The sequence below is a fragment of the Castanea sativa genome, chromosome 1 (assembly GCF_040712315.1).
Source record: "Castanea sativa cultivar Marrone di Chiusa Pesio chromosome 1, ASM4071231v1".
Lineage (NCBI taxonomy): Eukaryota > Viridiplantae > Streptophyta > Magnoliopsida > Fagales > Fagaceae > Castanea > Castanea sativa.
In genome coordinates, this window is record NC_134013.1 from 87,129,699 (window position 1) to 87,146,017 (window position 16,319).

The following is a 16,319-nucleotide window of genomic DNA, read 5'->3' on the forward strand; positions in this document are numbered from 1 at the left end:
ACTGTTGGCCTTCCAAACTATTATCCCCAAAGTAGAAACTGTATCATACAAGTTTCAAACTATTTGCGTTTGAGAAACTTACCCTAAACATGTTGCATATTGGTTCTAGTTTAAACAACAATTAAGCTCTGGCTCAATTAATGGTGGCATAAGTTTTTTTTTTTTTTTTTTCCCAAAGGTAGCCAAGCTAAATAGATCAATAATTTTAAATCCACAAAGTAACACACATATGTACAATTTATATTTAAAACATAGGATAATTACAATAAACCCACTTATGTTTAGGCCGATTATGTTGGTGCAAACACAATGATAATGGAAATAACACGAAGAGAAACTGAATAATACTTCTGAATTTTTATTAGTTTAAAGAAATAGATTATACAACACTATTTGGACTGAGGCGCGGTACTCGCTCTCTTTAAGGAGATTTAAGCCCTTGGTTGGCTAAACTTTATAACCAGTGCAGACCGTCTTTGACTTGTCTTCCCCAGGATACAACAACCCAACAAGTGTCGTATGGTTAGAACAACCTCTGCACAACATGTTCAAGCCCAAAGCTCCACCAGAAAGAACACCATTTCTTGCCAAGAATCTCTCTATTTTTTTAGTGTATATTGCAGTAACTTGGATTGTGTCTGAATGGGTCTATTTATAGGCTTAATGGGCCTCACGAAATTACTACCCAAATTAATCTGATTAATTAGGTCCATTATTCTGATATAGTGGGTGTTACAAGATTAATTGTTGGATATTATTCTGATGGGCTAAAGTTACATAATTAATGGTGAGATAAGGAGTTTTCTGAATAATGAAAAGGCCCAAAAGGATAGTCCATTAGGTGGGTTAATGGCTCATTATTTTCTATAATAAAAATGGAATATTAATTTGGGTTAAGGTGCTAATTCATTTCCAAATTTGACACCTCCACCCTTTACCTCCCCCTTGCGCACGTATTTGGCCCAATATTTGAGACAATTCATGTTAGCCCATTAATCACCACAATTAAAAAGAACAAATAGTCTTTCCTCTTTTCAATGTGGGATTAAACATTTTCACTAACTCCTCATCTCCCACATTCACTCCCACATCTTTACATTTATGTTATAAAATTTATTCATTTTAATTATTTAATATTAAAATGTTCCAACAATCCTCCATTCATTTTAATATTAAATTTTTAGTTAGAGAGAGATTACCAAGCAAAGATGGGTCACTATGCATCATGAAGTGTGCTCTGCATTGAACCTTCACTTAGTAAAACAACGATCTCAACTCCAGAGTCGTAGTGGTCTTCGACTTGAACTAAGACTGCTTTAGGGAAATTAAGCGTCACTGCTTACACATAACAACCCAAGTGTTGACATGAGCTTTTATAACTAGCACTTTACGGCCATGTGCTGATCCTGGTTTCATAAGTGTATTTGAGATTAAGTCCAAATCTCATAGAGAGCGGCACCACCCCCACACTCACATAGGTGAAATTTTGTCAAGGGTGCTCCTGTAATTTTGACACCCCACTCATACAAGCTACAAATTTCATTAAGAGTTTTTTACTCAACCTCTCCACATTACAGGATAAATGCACTTACATCATAGGGATGAACAATTAAGAAATTATTTACAAAATAAATAATTAAAAAAAATTGTGCATTTCTTACGACCATCGTATGATTCGTTTTTCCCATTGAACCCAATTTTCAGGATCTCTGGTCTTTGGGTTGGGTATCCTCATACATGGCTCATGATTCTATGGACTTTAGTCACGTCCCCCTCGATGTATTCTAGACTCTATCTTTTGCCAAGGCCTTGGTAAATGGATCTGCAAGATTATCATTAGATTTAATATAATCCACAGTTATGATGCCACTACTCAAATAAGATCTCACAATACTGTGCTTTCTTCTTATAGGTCTAGATTTACCATTGTAATAACGGTTTTTAACTCTACCAATTGCAGTAGTGCTATCACAATGAATTAATATAGGTGGAATTGACTTTTTCCAAAGTGGAATTTCATATAACAAATCTCTAAGCCAATTTGCCTCTTCACTAGCTGAAGCTAATACTATTAATTCAGCTTCCATTGCTGAATTAACAATTATTGTTTGCTTTTTAGATTTCCAACAAATGGCACTACTGCCTAAGGTAAAAATATAACCAGTGGTAGAGAGAGAATCACCTGACAAAGTATTCCAATCGGCATCACTAAAACCTTCAATCACAGCAGGGTACTTTTTATAAAATAAGCCATAACTTTTGGTACCAATTAAATATCTCATAACTCGCTCAATAGCTAGCCAATGATCTTTACTAGGCTTGCTAGTAAACCTACTTAGCACTCCTACTGCATATGCAATGTCAGGTCTAGTACAATCAGTCGCATAACACAAACTACCAATGATGCTAGCATAATCCTTTTGATTAAAAATCTTATCATCATTATTCACAGGAAATAAATGAACACTAGAATCAAAAGGAGTACCTACACTTTTGTGATCATGAAAATTATATTTTCTCAATATTTTATCAACATAATGTGATTAGTCAAAATATATTCCATCACATGTTTTTGTAATTTTCATGCCCAAAATAAAATTAGCCTCACCAAGATCTTTCATATCAAAATGGCTTTTAAGCATATTTTTTGTCTCATTTATAACATGCAAATTTGAGCCAAAAATCAACATATCATCCACATAGAGGCTAATAAGAACATGTAAGTTATTCCATGATTTAGAATAAATACATTTATCACATTCATTTGATTTATAACTATTCTCAATCATGCAGGAATCAAACTTTTCATGCCACTGTTTAGGTGCTTGTTTTAAGCCATATAGGGATTTAGTTAGCTTACATACCTTGCTTTCTTGTCCAGCTCTACAAAGCCTTCAGGTTGATCCATATAAATCTTTTCCTCTAGGTCCCCATTTAGAAAAACAGTTTTTACATCCATTTGATGAATTTTCAAATCAAAAATTGCAGCAATAGCAATTAATAATCTAATAGATGTAATTCTTATTACCGGAGAAAGAGTATCAAAGAAATCAAGATCGGCTTTTTGTTTAAAGCCTTTTGCAACAAGTCTAACTTTAAACTTATCTATTGATCCATACGGTTTTAACTTTTTTCTAAGGACCCATTTGCAACCTATGGTCTTACAACCCGATGGAAGATCTACTAATTTTCAAGTTTTATTAGAACTTAGAGATTCCATCTCATCATTTACAGCCTCTTTCCAAAATATAGCATCAGGTGATATTAAGGCCTCTTTTAAATTTTGGGAATTTTCCTCAATGTTAAAAACATAATAATCATGACCAAAACCCTTTTTAACTCTAGCTCTTTTACTCCTTCTAGGTTCCATTTCAAAATTTTCTTGATTTTGTAAATGTGAAGTAGAAGAACTAGTTTGTGACAAAATATTTTCTTTACCCTCACTATTTTTCAATTTAAAAGGAAATTTTTCTTCACGAAAAATTGCATCACCGGATTCAAAAATTATTTTGTTTTCAAAATCAAAAAATCTATAGGCTGCACTATTAAATGCATAACCAAGAAAAGCACAGGTAGTAACTCTTATACCTAATTTAGGTATTTTAGGGTTAGTAAGCCTTACATAAGCAAGACAACCCCATACTCTCAAATATCTCAAATGTGGCTTATGTCCTTTCCACATCTCGAAAGGTGTGGCGTGTGACTTTTTATGTGGCACCCTATTTAAAACATGACATGCAGTTAAAATAGCTTCACCCCAAAAATGTAAAGGTGCACCAGATTCAATTAACATGGCATTTGTTAACTCAATTAAAGTTCTATTTTTTCTTTTAGCCACACCATTAGAAGCAGGTGAATATGGTGCAGTAGTTTTATGGATAATTCTCAAAGACTGAACAAATGAGTTGAATGCACTTGATTCATACTCATGACCTCTATCACTTCTTATTTTTTTTATTTTTCTACTGAATTGATTTTCAACTTCTTTTAAAAAATCTTGAAATTTTTCAAAAGCATCACTTTTATTTTTCAACAAATAAATAGTTGTATATTTTGAGAAATCATAAAAAAAAGTATTAATATATCTATTTCCTCCACGAGTTAAAATTCCCTCAAATTCACATAAATCGGAGTGAATTAACTCAAGCAATTCGGTATTTCTTACAACACTTTTATGAGGCCTTTTTATAATCTTAGCTTGACTACAAGTTTCACATTTTTCAAAATCTTTTGACAGTCTTGGAATTAATTCTAAACTACTCATGATTCCCACATATCTACTATTTATATGACACAAACGAGCATGTCAAAAATTAATAGAAGAAACCATATAAACTGAACTGGTAGATGCTTTATTATTCTCAACATTCAATTTAAACATTCCATCACAAGCATAACCCTTACCCACAAATAATCCCTTTTTAGTGATTACATAATTATCAGATTCCATAGTTTGCTTGAAGCCAGCCTTGTTAAGCAAAAAACTTGACATCAAACTCTTCCTTATGGATGGAGTATAAAGTACATCTTTCAATGTTAGCACATGTCCAGAAGTGAATTTCAATTCAACCTCACCACTCCCAAGAACCTTGATTTTGCTAGAGTCACCAAGCATAACAGTTTTTTCTTCTTCAAAAGGAGTGTACAATTTGAATCAATTTTTGTCATAGCAGACGTGCCTATTAGCACCAGAATCTGCCCACCACCTTTCAACATATTGCACGATATTGATGTCTGTAATCATAGCCACTAAAGGCTCTTCGGTTACGTTAGCCTGCGGGACAGATTCACGTTTCCAAAATTTGCAAAATTGAGCAATATGCCCACTCTTGCCACAGACAAAACAGGATCTATTAAATTGATCTTGTGAAGGGGGTCCTTGGTTTTTATTGTAATTTTTATTCGGGTTTCCCCTTCCTTGAGGTGATCTATTATTGTTTTCAAAGGCTTTCTTTTTTGGCTTCAATTGACCATTTCTAGGAAAATAATCTTTGGGCATATTATTATTGGATGAAATAAGGTTTACCTTTGTGGTGGAATTACCATTGCTCTCTTATGTCATGAGTGCATCTTGCCCTCTAGCCTCCTAATCCACACGGATGCGTGTGATCAAGGTCTCCAAGGATGTCTCCTTTTGTTTGTGCCACAAAGTCTTTTGGAACTCCCTCCAAGATTGTGGTAGTTTGTCAATTATGACAGCTACTACCAAATTGTCTCCGATCTTTATGCCTTCGGATCTCAACTAATCATTTGGAAGTCTTGTGCTTGATCCACCACCGATTTTCCATCCACCATTTGGTAACGAAAAAATCTACTAGCAGCATACTTCTTTGCACTTGCCTCTTCGGTATCATACTTGCTTTGTAAAGCTTTCCAAATTTTTTTAGCAGACTTGTAAGTTGTATCATAATAATCATAGAAATGATCAGCAAGACAATTCAATAGATAAGAGGGACAATTATATTCATCTTTTGTATACTTATCTATTTTTTCTTGATGGAGAATATATTCTTCGTCACTCATCTCATCGGTAGGAACCTTTGACGGATTCTTTTCAGTGAGGATGTAGGCAACTTTGAGAAGGCTCAAGTAGAAGAGGACCTTTCTTGTCCACCTCTTGAAGTGGGCTCCCTTAAAGCGAAAGGGCTTATTGAGATCTCCAACAGGCTCATTTGGTTTCTCTTGTGTAGACTTCATGTTTTGAATCTTCTTAAAATTGTTGGTGCAAACACAATGATAATGGAAATAACACGAAGAGAAACTAAATAATACTTCTGAATTTTTATTAGTTTAAAGAAAGAGATTACATAACACTATTTGGACTGAGGCGCGACACTCGCTCTCTTTAAGGAGATTTAAGCCCTTGGTTGGCTAAACTTTGTAACCGGTGCAGACCGTCTCTGACTTGTCTCCCCCAGGATACAACAACCCAACAAGTGTCGTATGGCTAGAACAACCTTTGCACAAAGTGTTCAAGCCCAAAGCTCCACCAGAAAGAACACCCTTTCTTGCCAAGAATCTCTCTATTTTTTTAGTGTATATTGCAGTAACTTGGATTGTGTCTGAATGGGTCTATTTATATGCTCAATGGGCCTCACGAAATTATTACCCAAATTAATCTGATTAATTAGGTCCATTATTCTGATATAGTGGGTGTTACAAGATTAATTGTTGAATATTATTCTGATGGGCTAGAGTTACACAATTAATGGTGAAATAAGGACCTCCCCCTTACGCACGTATCTAGCCCAATATTTGAGACAATTCATGTTAGCCCATTAATCACCACAATTAAAAAGAACAAAATAGTCTCTCTCCTTTTCAATGTGGGATTAAACATTTTCACTAACTCCTCATCTTCCACATTCACTCCCACATCTTTACATTTATGTTATAAAATTTATTCATTTTAATTATTTAATATTAAAAATGCTCCAACAGATTATAATAATGTCTAGTTGTGGTTTGGATTTTATAGTTTTACTCACCTGAAGTAGGCTCTGTTAAGCATCTGTGAACCCACCTCACCTTTTCACAGTTAAAAACAGAAAAAAAAACATAACAAAAACAAATATATGAAGATCTAAAATTTAGGGTTGTGTGAAGTTAAGAACACACCTCTTTCAACAACCATAACATATATTCAGACTCGTAAGCACATAGAACAACACACAATCAGCCACATCCTTCAACCCTCTGCACATTAAACCCAAAACCCACACAATGTAGATTGTTACATAACCCAAAACCCACATCTGAACTCATTTAGATAGCAAACCCAAATCCCAGGAGAGAGAGAGAGAGAGCAGCTAAGGTGGGGTTTGCATGATGTGAAAACGAGATGGGAGGGTGGATCGGTTCAAAGGTTAGAGACTCAGAGAGAAAGAGAGAAGAAGACAAGGTTGATGAAGAAGAAGGACAGGATGCTCATGGTGATGATGGTGAAGAAGCTGGGATTTTGATGCATGGGAATGAGGATGTTCTGATATTTTTCTCTTTCTCTCTTACATATCGAATCTAGTCTTTGTTTAAGGGGTCAGAATTCAGTGTTTGCTTATATATTCAAATCGTCAATGTGGACCTTTGCCTAGTGCAAAAATGCTAACTGGGCTTTGCTTAAATTTGTGAAATTGCTATTATTTTGTTTAATTTGTGAAATTGTCATATTGGTTTTGTTGATTAATTTCTAAAATCAATCAATCAATCATCAATATACCATACACTATATATAATAGCAAAAACTTTTTTCTGCAATAAAGGACGTGCTGCCATGTAGAAAAAATGCCTATCTAAAAATTAGACATGTATAAGTTAAAAAGCGATAAATTATATTTTTTCCCAACATTAACACCATTTGATAGTCTTAATTTGTGTATATATATTAAAACAAATGGTTAAAGTAAAATTAAAAAAAAAGGACTTGCAACTAAAAAAAACCTAGCGATACAAAGAAGCTTGGGACACGGAGAGAAAGAGGCAATGAGGCCTGGGACACGGAGATGAAATAGAGAATAGAGGAGTCAGAGTTTAGCAAGATAGGGAAGCTAGCACCATTGTCGGACTCTGACTGCCAAAAATTCTGCTTCCCTCAACCGGTGGTACTCTGTTACATGGTGAGTTTTCTTTTTTTGCTTTCTTTGATTTTTGATTTTTTTAATAAACAAAATCTAAAACAACGCAGCCAAAAACTGTTCATGCCCATATTCACTGATTCAAACAAAACACTGATATACTCCAATCCGTCTTCTATTTCTTCTTCTTCATTGCCCAAATCTCAAATAAACACTTCAAAACCTCATAAATCTCCCCTCAGACCCTTCCTTTGCATCTCCAACGTCCCCAAACCACCACTTATTTTCCATTCCCAAGATTCTGCCTCTCAACCCATTTACAAGGTTTAGGTTGGCATTTACAATGTCTGAGTATCAGTTGTATACACTATTTTTGGCATGCCGACAAATTGGCAATTGAGATGGATCAAGTTTCAAGCTATGATGCACGGACACGGACACGGACACGCACGGACATTGATACGGAGATACGGCAATTTTTGAAAAACAAGGACACGACACGGCGTGGACACGACAATTAAATAATTAATTAAATTTTATATTTAGGCATATTTTTAAATATTTTTAGACATAAAATACATTTATGTCTAGAATTTAAATTATGTAAGAACTACAAATAAGTAAACTAACACTCAAAATAGTTCAATAATACACAAAATGTTTAGAGTACAAACCAAAAATTTAAATAGGCTACATTTAAAAGCTATAATATTCATTTTTAATTTATACTTTCAGTATTCATTTTAATAAAATCATCTACAATATTTAAGTTTAACTTTAATAAATTAATAAAATTATAATAAGTGAGTGGGATTAAAAAAAAAAATTCACGTTGTCCAGTGAGTGTTTATAAGTAACCCACTCACCTATTACCAAACGGCCAAATATCTAAAAGAAGAAAAAAAAAAAAAAAACACAGAGAAGAAGCTTAAAGAAAGAAATCGGATCTGACGTCCACGCCGAGAGAGAGAGAGAGAGATCGGAAGGGACAGGGCACATCGGCGACATCAATGGCGCTCGCCGATCGGCCCGATCTAGCTCCGGCGATGGACAGAGGGCAACGGCAACGGAGCGGCAGCGGGCAGAGGGCACGGCAGGGGCGATGGACAGGGCACCGCAGCGGCAGCGCCGATCACCAATCTGTGATTTTCTTCTCTCTCTCTCTCTTTTTTTTCACTCCTGGCGTGTCGAACGTGTCGGCGCCGAGTCGGAGCCGTGTCGGCGCCGTGTCGGAGAAGTGGAAAAAAAAAAAAAAAAAAAAAGAGACTGCTTGGACACCGGAGTCCGGCGAATCGTACCGGTTCCGGTGTCCGATACGTGTTGGACATCGACACGATGCCAAAAACAGCATGTCGGTGCAACCCAGGTTTCAAGGACTAAGATAGTTTCATTGGGGAGACCCTATGTTGTATTCATGTAATGGGTTTCGGCCAGAATCATATCGGCGTCAGGTAGACAATACGGTGTGTTGGTTTTCATTTTCGATTTTGCTATTACTCTTGCTTTGCCTCTGTGTGCTGTTTGGTTTCATTAGGGTTGCTCTACATTGCTTTTTGTTTAGTTGCGTTACTCTGTTGCTTTTGCCTTTTTGCCATTTACTCTCTATAATTCTCATGTTATCCTATGTGTGGGTTCAATCCCTTTTGTTTTGTATTTTCCCCTAATCATAAGGATTCGAGGTTTTGGTAAATGGTAATAAGATTGGGGTAACATGAGGCTTTTTTTGTTGTTCTTAAATTCTTAATTAACGTAAGAGTTCCAGCATATTTGACAGTCTGATTGGTGGTGCATTATAGAGTTTCAATGTTAAGGATAATAATTATAATTACTTTGAATATCCATTGGTTGGTATGCATTGGTTGAGAAAATGCAGTGATAGTTTGAGTGGACATGCTGAGAGAGATACTATTTGTTTATAATAATTATACTAATATTAGTTTGTCACTGTACAATGCTGTTTAATTTGTGGCTTAGCCAATTTTATAGAAATTATTGTATTAGTGACATAACTATTATTGTATAAATTTTTTACAGGCATAGCCAGTTTTGTAGAAATTATTGTCATGCTACTAAAAGATTTCTTAAAAAATTAGTTTACTCAAACATATAAATTCCAGCTGCTGCATAAAATAAATAAATAAATAAAATTCACAACTCCAAGAAAAACTCAGTGATGACACAATTTTTGCTCTAAGTAAACTGAGTCTAACTAAAATTCTACTACTCCGCTATTTGAGAATGCTAAAATCAATCTAAACAATTGAAGTAAAAAATGAAAGAAGAGACAAAAGAGGGAAAAGAAAAATCCAAGTGCTCACACAAATGAGTTCTATTGAAACTCTCTACTACTCTACTAACAAATAGATGAAAAGGAATTAGAATCAATGTGTTTAGAATATGCAACTACAGCCAAAAGACAAACCAGAAAAAAAATAATAATAATAAAAAAAAATAATAAATAAAGACATTATTTTAACAAGGAGATGTCAATAATGTTTAACATGAGTTAACTAATTACATATTTTGGACCTCAAACGCACTAATATGTGTATGTTAGATTACACCTAAATAATATAAATGATGTTTTGAATTCTATAAAAACACTTTATAGAAACATTTTTTTTTTTTAATATTCTTTATATTAGACTTTAACTACAAAGATTAATGAAAAGGTTGGGCAATCGAGTCATCTTTAGAAAAATCATGTAAATAAGTAGTTTATCTGTATGTTTAGCTATTTGTTTTCATCAAATTTCAAGCCAATTGAGTAACAAGTAAAAGGAAAAGAGTTGAAAATATATATGATAAATTTAAGAAACAAAGAAAACGAGAAATAGAAAAATATACCTCTGATTGGAAGCATTTCTTTTTGGTTAAAATTAGAGTGACAATTTCTTGAATACGATAATTTTTTTCATAATAGCTCCTATTTAAGGATTTATTTTTCATTTTCTCATACATGTGGTGTGTATGTGGGAAAAAGGGATTTACTGTAAGTCTGTAACTGTGATATCAAAATACTTCAGCTTCTTTCTCTGTCAGGTTTGTTTTCTTTTACTAATTTTTTTTTTATTATTTTTATTTCATTCTTTTGCCGGCATTAATTGTATATGATTGTCATTATCAACATGATGAAGCATCGTATTGAGGTTATCTAATATATGTGTTAGATGAAAATGACATTACCACTTTTATTTTTGTTGAGCAATTGGTTATATAATTTTATTCTAAGGTCATAATTAAATTTCATGCCTTTGATTATTAATAAAGTGAAATTTTGCCCAAAAAATATGAAATAAAGGCAAAATAAAGGAAAGTCAAAGGAATTTTTAAAAAAAAATTAGACAAAATAATAGTTGTTATAGCAATTGCAAAAAAGATCTTGAGTTACGTCACATTTCTAGGTCTTGGAAGTATTTTATGTGTCCTGATATTCCTCCTCTAGCAAATGACATTTTACAGATTATGAGAAATTTTATCATTAGCAGAATCTATATTATATTTTAGTTATTCACTAGCAAAAAAATTAACATATTTAGCGGTAGTTAAACAGTTGTTACAAATCACAAAAAATGTTGGCTAGAGTCAAAAATATGAGGAACCTTTGTTTCAACCTATATACATTGATTTGTTTCAACCTACATGCATTGATTTGGAGGATAAGACATACTCTTTCAAGTCTATCTTTTTTTCTTTTCTTTTTTTGTGTTCTATACCTTTATGAAATTCTATGTCTGGTACTTTTATGCTTTTGTTAGTACAATAGGTTAAAAATGTGACAACATGAATGTGTAGAACTTTTGAACATTTGAATTTCTATATTAAAACCATGCAAGTTTAATAAGTATTTGAAATTTACAAGAGATGTGAAATGATTCCTCTTTTTTCTTTCTACACATTGTATAATACATTTGATTAAATCAAATTTATTATTATTCTCTTTTTTCTATTTTTTTTAGGAAAACATTTAAAGATGAAAAGTAACAAAAAAAAATTGAAAGTGCAATATAAGTTGCTTTGTAAGGAATTTAAAGATAAAACATAACAAATAAATAAAATAAAAAATTCCCGTGCATTGCACGAGTTAAAAGCTAGTATATATAAAAGCAAAGGCTTCATGTGGGAAACTAGGAATGCATGAGGTCCTACCATGTGGCATTCTAAGCTTCCATTTAATTTTGTAAACCTTTTTCATTAAGTTTTTAAAATATTACCCAATAACTTATAGTAACTTATTTTTACTATTAGTTATTGATATGAGATGAGGTTGACAATTAAACCAAACAAATGTAATTCTTTAAAAACAAATAACTACCTTCTCAAAAGAGACAAAAAGCCCAAGCCCAACCATTATGATTTATGACCTAAATCTGAACTCTCACACCCACGTTAGCTCAAAACCTACAAGGTCTGACTCACCCGCACAGTTGTGTACATCAAATGTTAAACCTATGTGTTTGTCGTTTATCCTCAAAAAAGGTTAAAACTCTGTGTAGTTGAATTTTATATTATTAATTAGATTATAAATACTTAAGATAACAATTAGTATTTAGAGTGTAAACTATGGAGAGATTTATTTTTATCTTTTTTCTTTTTGTATGGTACTTTACAATCAAGAAATAAAGTACTAAGTAAATTTTTTTTTTCACATTTTTTTTTTCTATTGAAAATTTTATATTATTAAGTGAATTATAAATATTTAAAACAATAATTAGTATTTAGAGTGTAGACGGTGGAGTGATATATATTTATCTTTTTTTTTTATTCTTTTTGTATGGTACTTTAATTTCAAGAAATCAAGTACTAGGTAAATTTTTTTTCATATTTTTTTTTCATTTGTTAATTTTATGTTATTAAGTGGATTCTAAATATTTAAAATAGTAATTAGCATTTAGAGTATGGACTATGGAGTGATTTATCTTTATTTTTTTACCTTTTTCTTTTTGTATGGTACTTTACTTTCAAGACTACGGATTAATTTATCTTTATCTTTTTTTCTTTCATTTTCATTTTGTATGGTATTTTATTTTGAAGAAATCAAGTACTGGGTAAATTTTTTTTTTTTCACTTTTGTTTTCTTTTGTAAATTTTATATTATTAAATAGATTATAAATATTTAAGGTGGTAATTAGTATTTAAAATATGGACTGTGAAGTGATTTATCTTTATTCTTTTTCTTTTTCTTTTTGTATGGTACTTTAATTTCAACAAAAAAAAAGCACTAAGTAAAAAAAAAATATCACTTTTTTTCTTTTGTAAATTATATATTATTAAGTAGATTATAAATATTTAAGATAGTAATTAGTATTTAGAATGTGGACTACGGACTATGGAGTGATTTTTTTTTTCTTTTTGTATAGTACTTCACTTTCAACAAATAAAGTATTGACTTTTTTTTTTTCTTTTGTAAGTTTTATATTATTAAGTGGATTATAAATATTTAAGATAGTTATTATTATTTAGAGTGTGGACTATGGACTGATTTATCTTTTTTTTTTTGTATGGTACTTTAATTTTAAGAAATCAAGTATTGGTTAAATTTTTTTTTTCAATTTTTTTTCTTCTGTAAATTTTATATTATTAAATGGATTATAAAAATTTAAGATAATAATTAGTATTTAGAGTGTGGACTATGGAGTGATTTATCTTTATATATTTTTTTCTTTTTTCCTTTTGTATGGTACTTTACTTTCAAGATTATGGAACAATTTATCTTTTTCTTTTTGTATGGTACTTTACTTTGAAGAAATCAAGTACTGGGTAAATTTTTTTTTTCACTTTTGTTTTCTTTTGTAAATTTTATATTATTAAGTAGATTATAAATATTTAAGGTGGTAATTAGTATTTAAAATTTGGACAGTAGAGTGATTTATCTTTATTTTTTTCTTTTCTTTTTGTATGGTACTTTAATTTCAACCAAAAAAAAAAGCACTGAGTAAAAAAAAAAAAATCACTTTTTTCTTTTGTAAATTATATATTATTAAGTGGATTATAAATATTTAAGATAGTAATTAGTATTTAAAGTGTGAACTACGGACTATGGAATGATTTTTTTTTTCTTTTTGTATGGTACTTCACTTTCAAGAAATAACGTATTGACTTTTTTTTTCTTTTGTAAGTTTTATATTATTAAGTGGATTATAAATATTTACGATAGTTATTATTATTTAGAGTGTGGACTATGGAGTGATTTATCTTTTTTTTTTTTTTGTGATACTTTAATTTCAAGAAATCAAGTATTGGTTAAATTTCTTTTTTCAATTTTTTTTCTTCTGTAAATTTTATATTATTAAATGGATTATAAATATTTAAGATAGTAATTAGTATTTAGAGTGTGGACTATGGAGTGATTTATCTTTATATATTTTTTCTTTTTTTCCTTTTGTATGGTACTTTACTTTCAAGATTATGGAATAATTTATCTTTTTCTTTTTCTTTTTCTTTTTCTTTTTGTATGGTACTTTATTTTGAAGAAATCAAGCACTAGGTAATTTTTTTTTCATTTTTTTTTCTTTTGTAAATTTTATATTATTAAGTAAATTATAAATATTTAAGATAATAATTAGTATTTAGAATATGGACTGTAGAGTGATTTATCTTTATTTTTTTCTTTTTCTTTTTGTATGGTACTTTAATTTCAAGAAATAAAGTACTGGGTAAATTTTTTTTTCACTTTTTTTTTTGTAAATTTTATATTATTAAGTGGATTATAAATATTTAAAATAGTAATTAATATTTAGAGTGTGGACTGTGGAGTGTTTTATTTTTATCTTTTTGTATGGTATTTTAATTTCAAGAAATCAAGTACTTAGGTAAAAAAAATTTCACTTTTTTTTTTCTTTTGTAAATTTTATATTATTAAGTGGATTATAAATATTTAAGATAGTAATTAGTATTTAGAGTGCTGACTATGGAGTGATTTATCTTTATCTTTTTTTTAAAAAAATCTTTTTCTTTTTATATGGTACTTTAGTTTGAAGAAATCAAGTACTGGGTAAATTTTTTTCATTTTTTTTTTTTTGTAAATTTTATATTATTAAGTGGATTATAAATATTTAATATAGTAATTAATATTTAGAGTGTGGACTATGGAGTGATTTATCTTTATATATTTTTTCTTTTTTCCTTTTGTATGGTACTTTACTTTCAAGATTATGGAATAATTTATCTTTATCTTTTTCTCTTTCTTTTTCTTTTTATATGGTACTTTACTTTGAAGAAATCAAGCACTGGGTAAATTTTTTTTTTTTTACTTTTTTTTTCTTTTGTAAATTTTATATTGTTAAGTAGATTATAAATATTTAGGATAGTAATTAGTATTTAGAATATGGACTGTAGAGTGATTTATCCTTATTTTTTTCTTTTTCTTTTTGTATGGTCTTTGATTTCAAGAAATAAAGTACTTGGTAAATTTTTTTTTACTTTTTTTTTTTGTAAATTTTATATTATTAAGTGGATTATAAATATTTAAAATAGTAATTAGTATTTAGAGTGTGGACTGTAAATGAATTTTTCTTTTTTTTTTTTCTTTTTGTATAGTACTTTACTTTCAAGAAATAAAGTACTGAGAATTTTTTTCATAAGTTTTATATTATTAAGTAGATTATAAATATTTAAAATAGTTATTAGTGTTTAGAGTGTGGACTGTGAAGTGTTTTATCTTTATCTTCTTTTTTTTTCTTTTTGTATGGTATTTTAATTTCAAGAAATCAAGTACAGGGTAAGTTTCTTTTTTCACTTTTTTTTTTCTTTTGTAAATTTTATATTATTAAGTGAATTATAAATATTTAAGATAGTAATTAGTATTTATAGTGTTGACTATGGAGTGATTTATCTTTATCTTTTTTTTAAAAAAATCTTTTTCTTTTTGTATGATACTTTAGTTTGAAGAAATCAAGTACTGGGTAAAAAAAAATTTTTTTTTTTTTCTTTTGTAAATTTTATATTATTAAATGGATTATAAATATTTAAGATAGTAATTAGTATTTAGAATGTGAACTGCAGAGTGATTTCTCTTTAATTTTTTTTCTTTTTGTATGGTACTTTACTTTCAAGAAATCAAGTACTGGGTAAATTTTTTTCACTTTTTTTTTTTATTTTGTAAATTTTATATTATTAAGTGGTTTATAAATATTTAAGATAGTAATTAGTATTTAGAGTATGAACTGTGAAGTGATTTTTCTTTATTATTTTTTTCTTTTGAAAATTTTACATTATTAAGTGAATTATAAATATTTAAGATAGTAATTAGGTTTTAGAGTTTGGACCGTGGAGTGATTTATATATATTTTTTCTTTTTGTCTGGTACTTACTTTCAAGAAATAAAGTACTGGGTAAACTTTTTTTTTGTACATTTTATATTATTAAGTAAATTATAGATATTCAAGATAGTTATTAGTATTTAGAGTGTAGACTGTGGAATGATTTATCTTTATCTTTTTTTTTGTATGGTACTTTAGTTTTAAGAAATCAAGTATTGGGTAATTTTTTTTTTCAGTTTTTTTTTCTTTTTTAATTTTATATTATTAAGTGAATTGTAAATATTTAAGATAGTTATTAGTATTTAGATTGTGGATTGTGGAATGATTTATCTTTTTTATTTTTTTTCCTTTTGTATAGTACTTTACTTCCAAGAAATAAAGTACTAGGTAGTTTTTTAATTTTTTCACTTTTTTTTTTCCAGAGACCTCATGCGAGAGTGCATGAGGGCCTACTATGTGGCACTCTAATGTTGCATTTAGCCTTTTT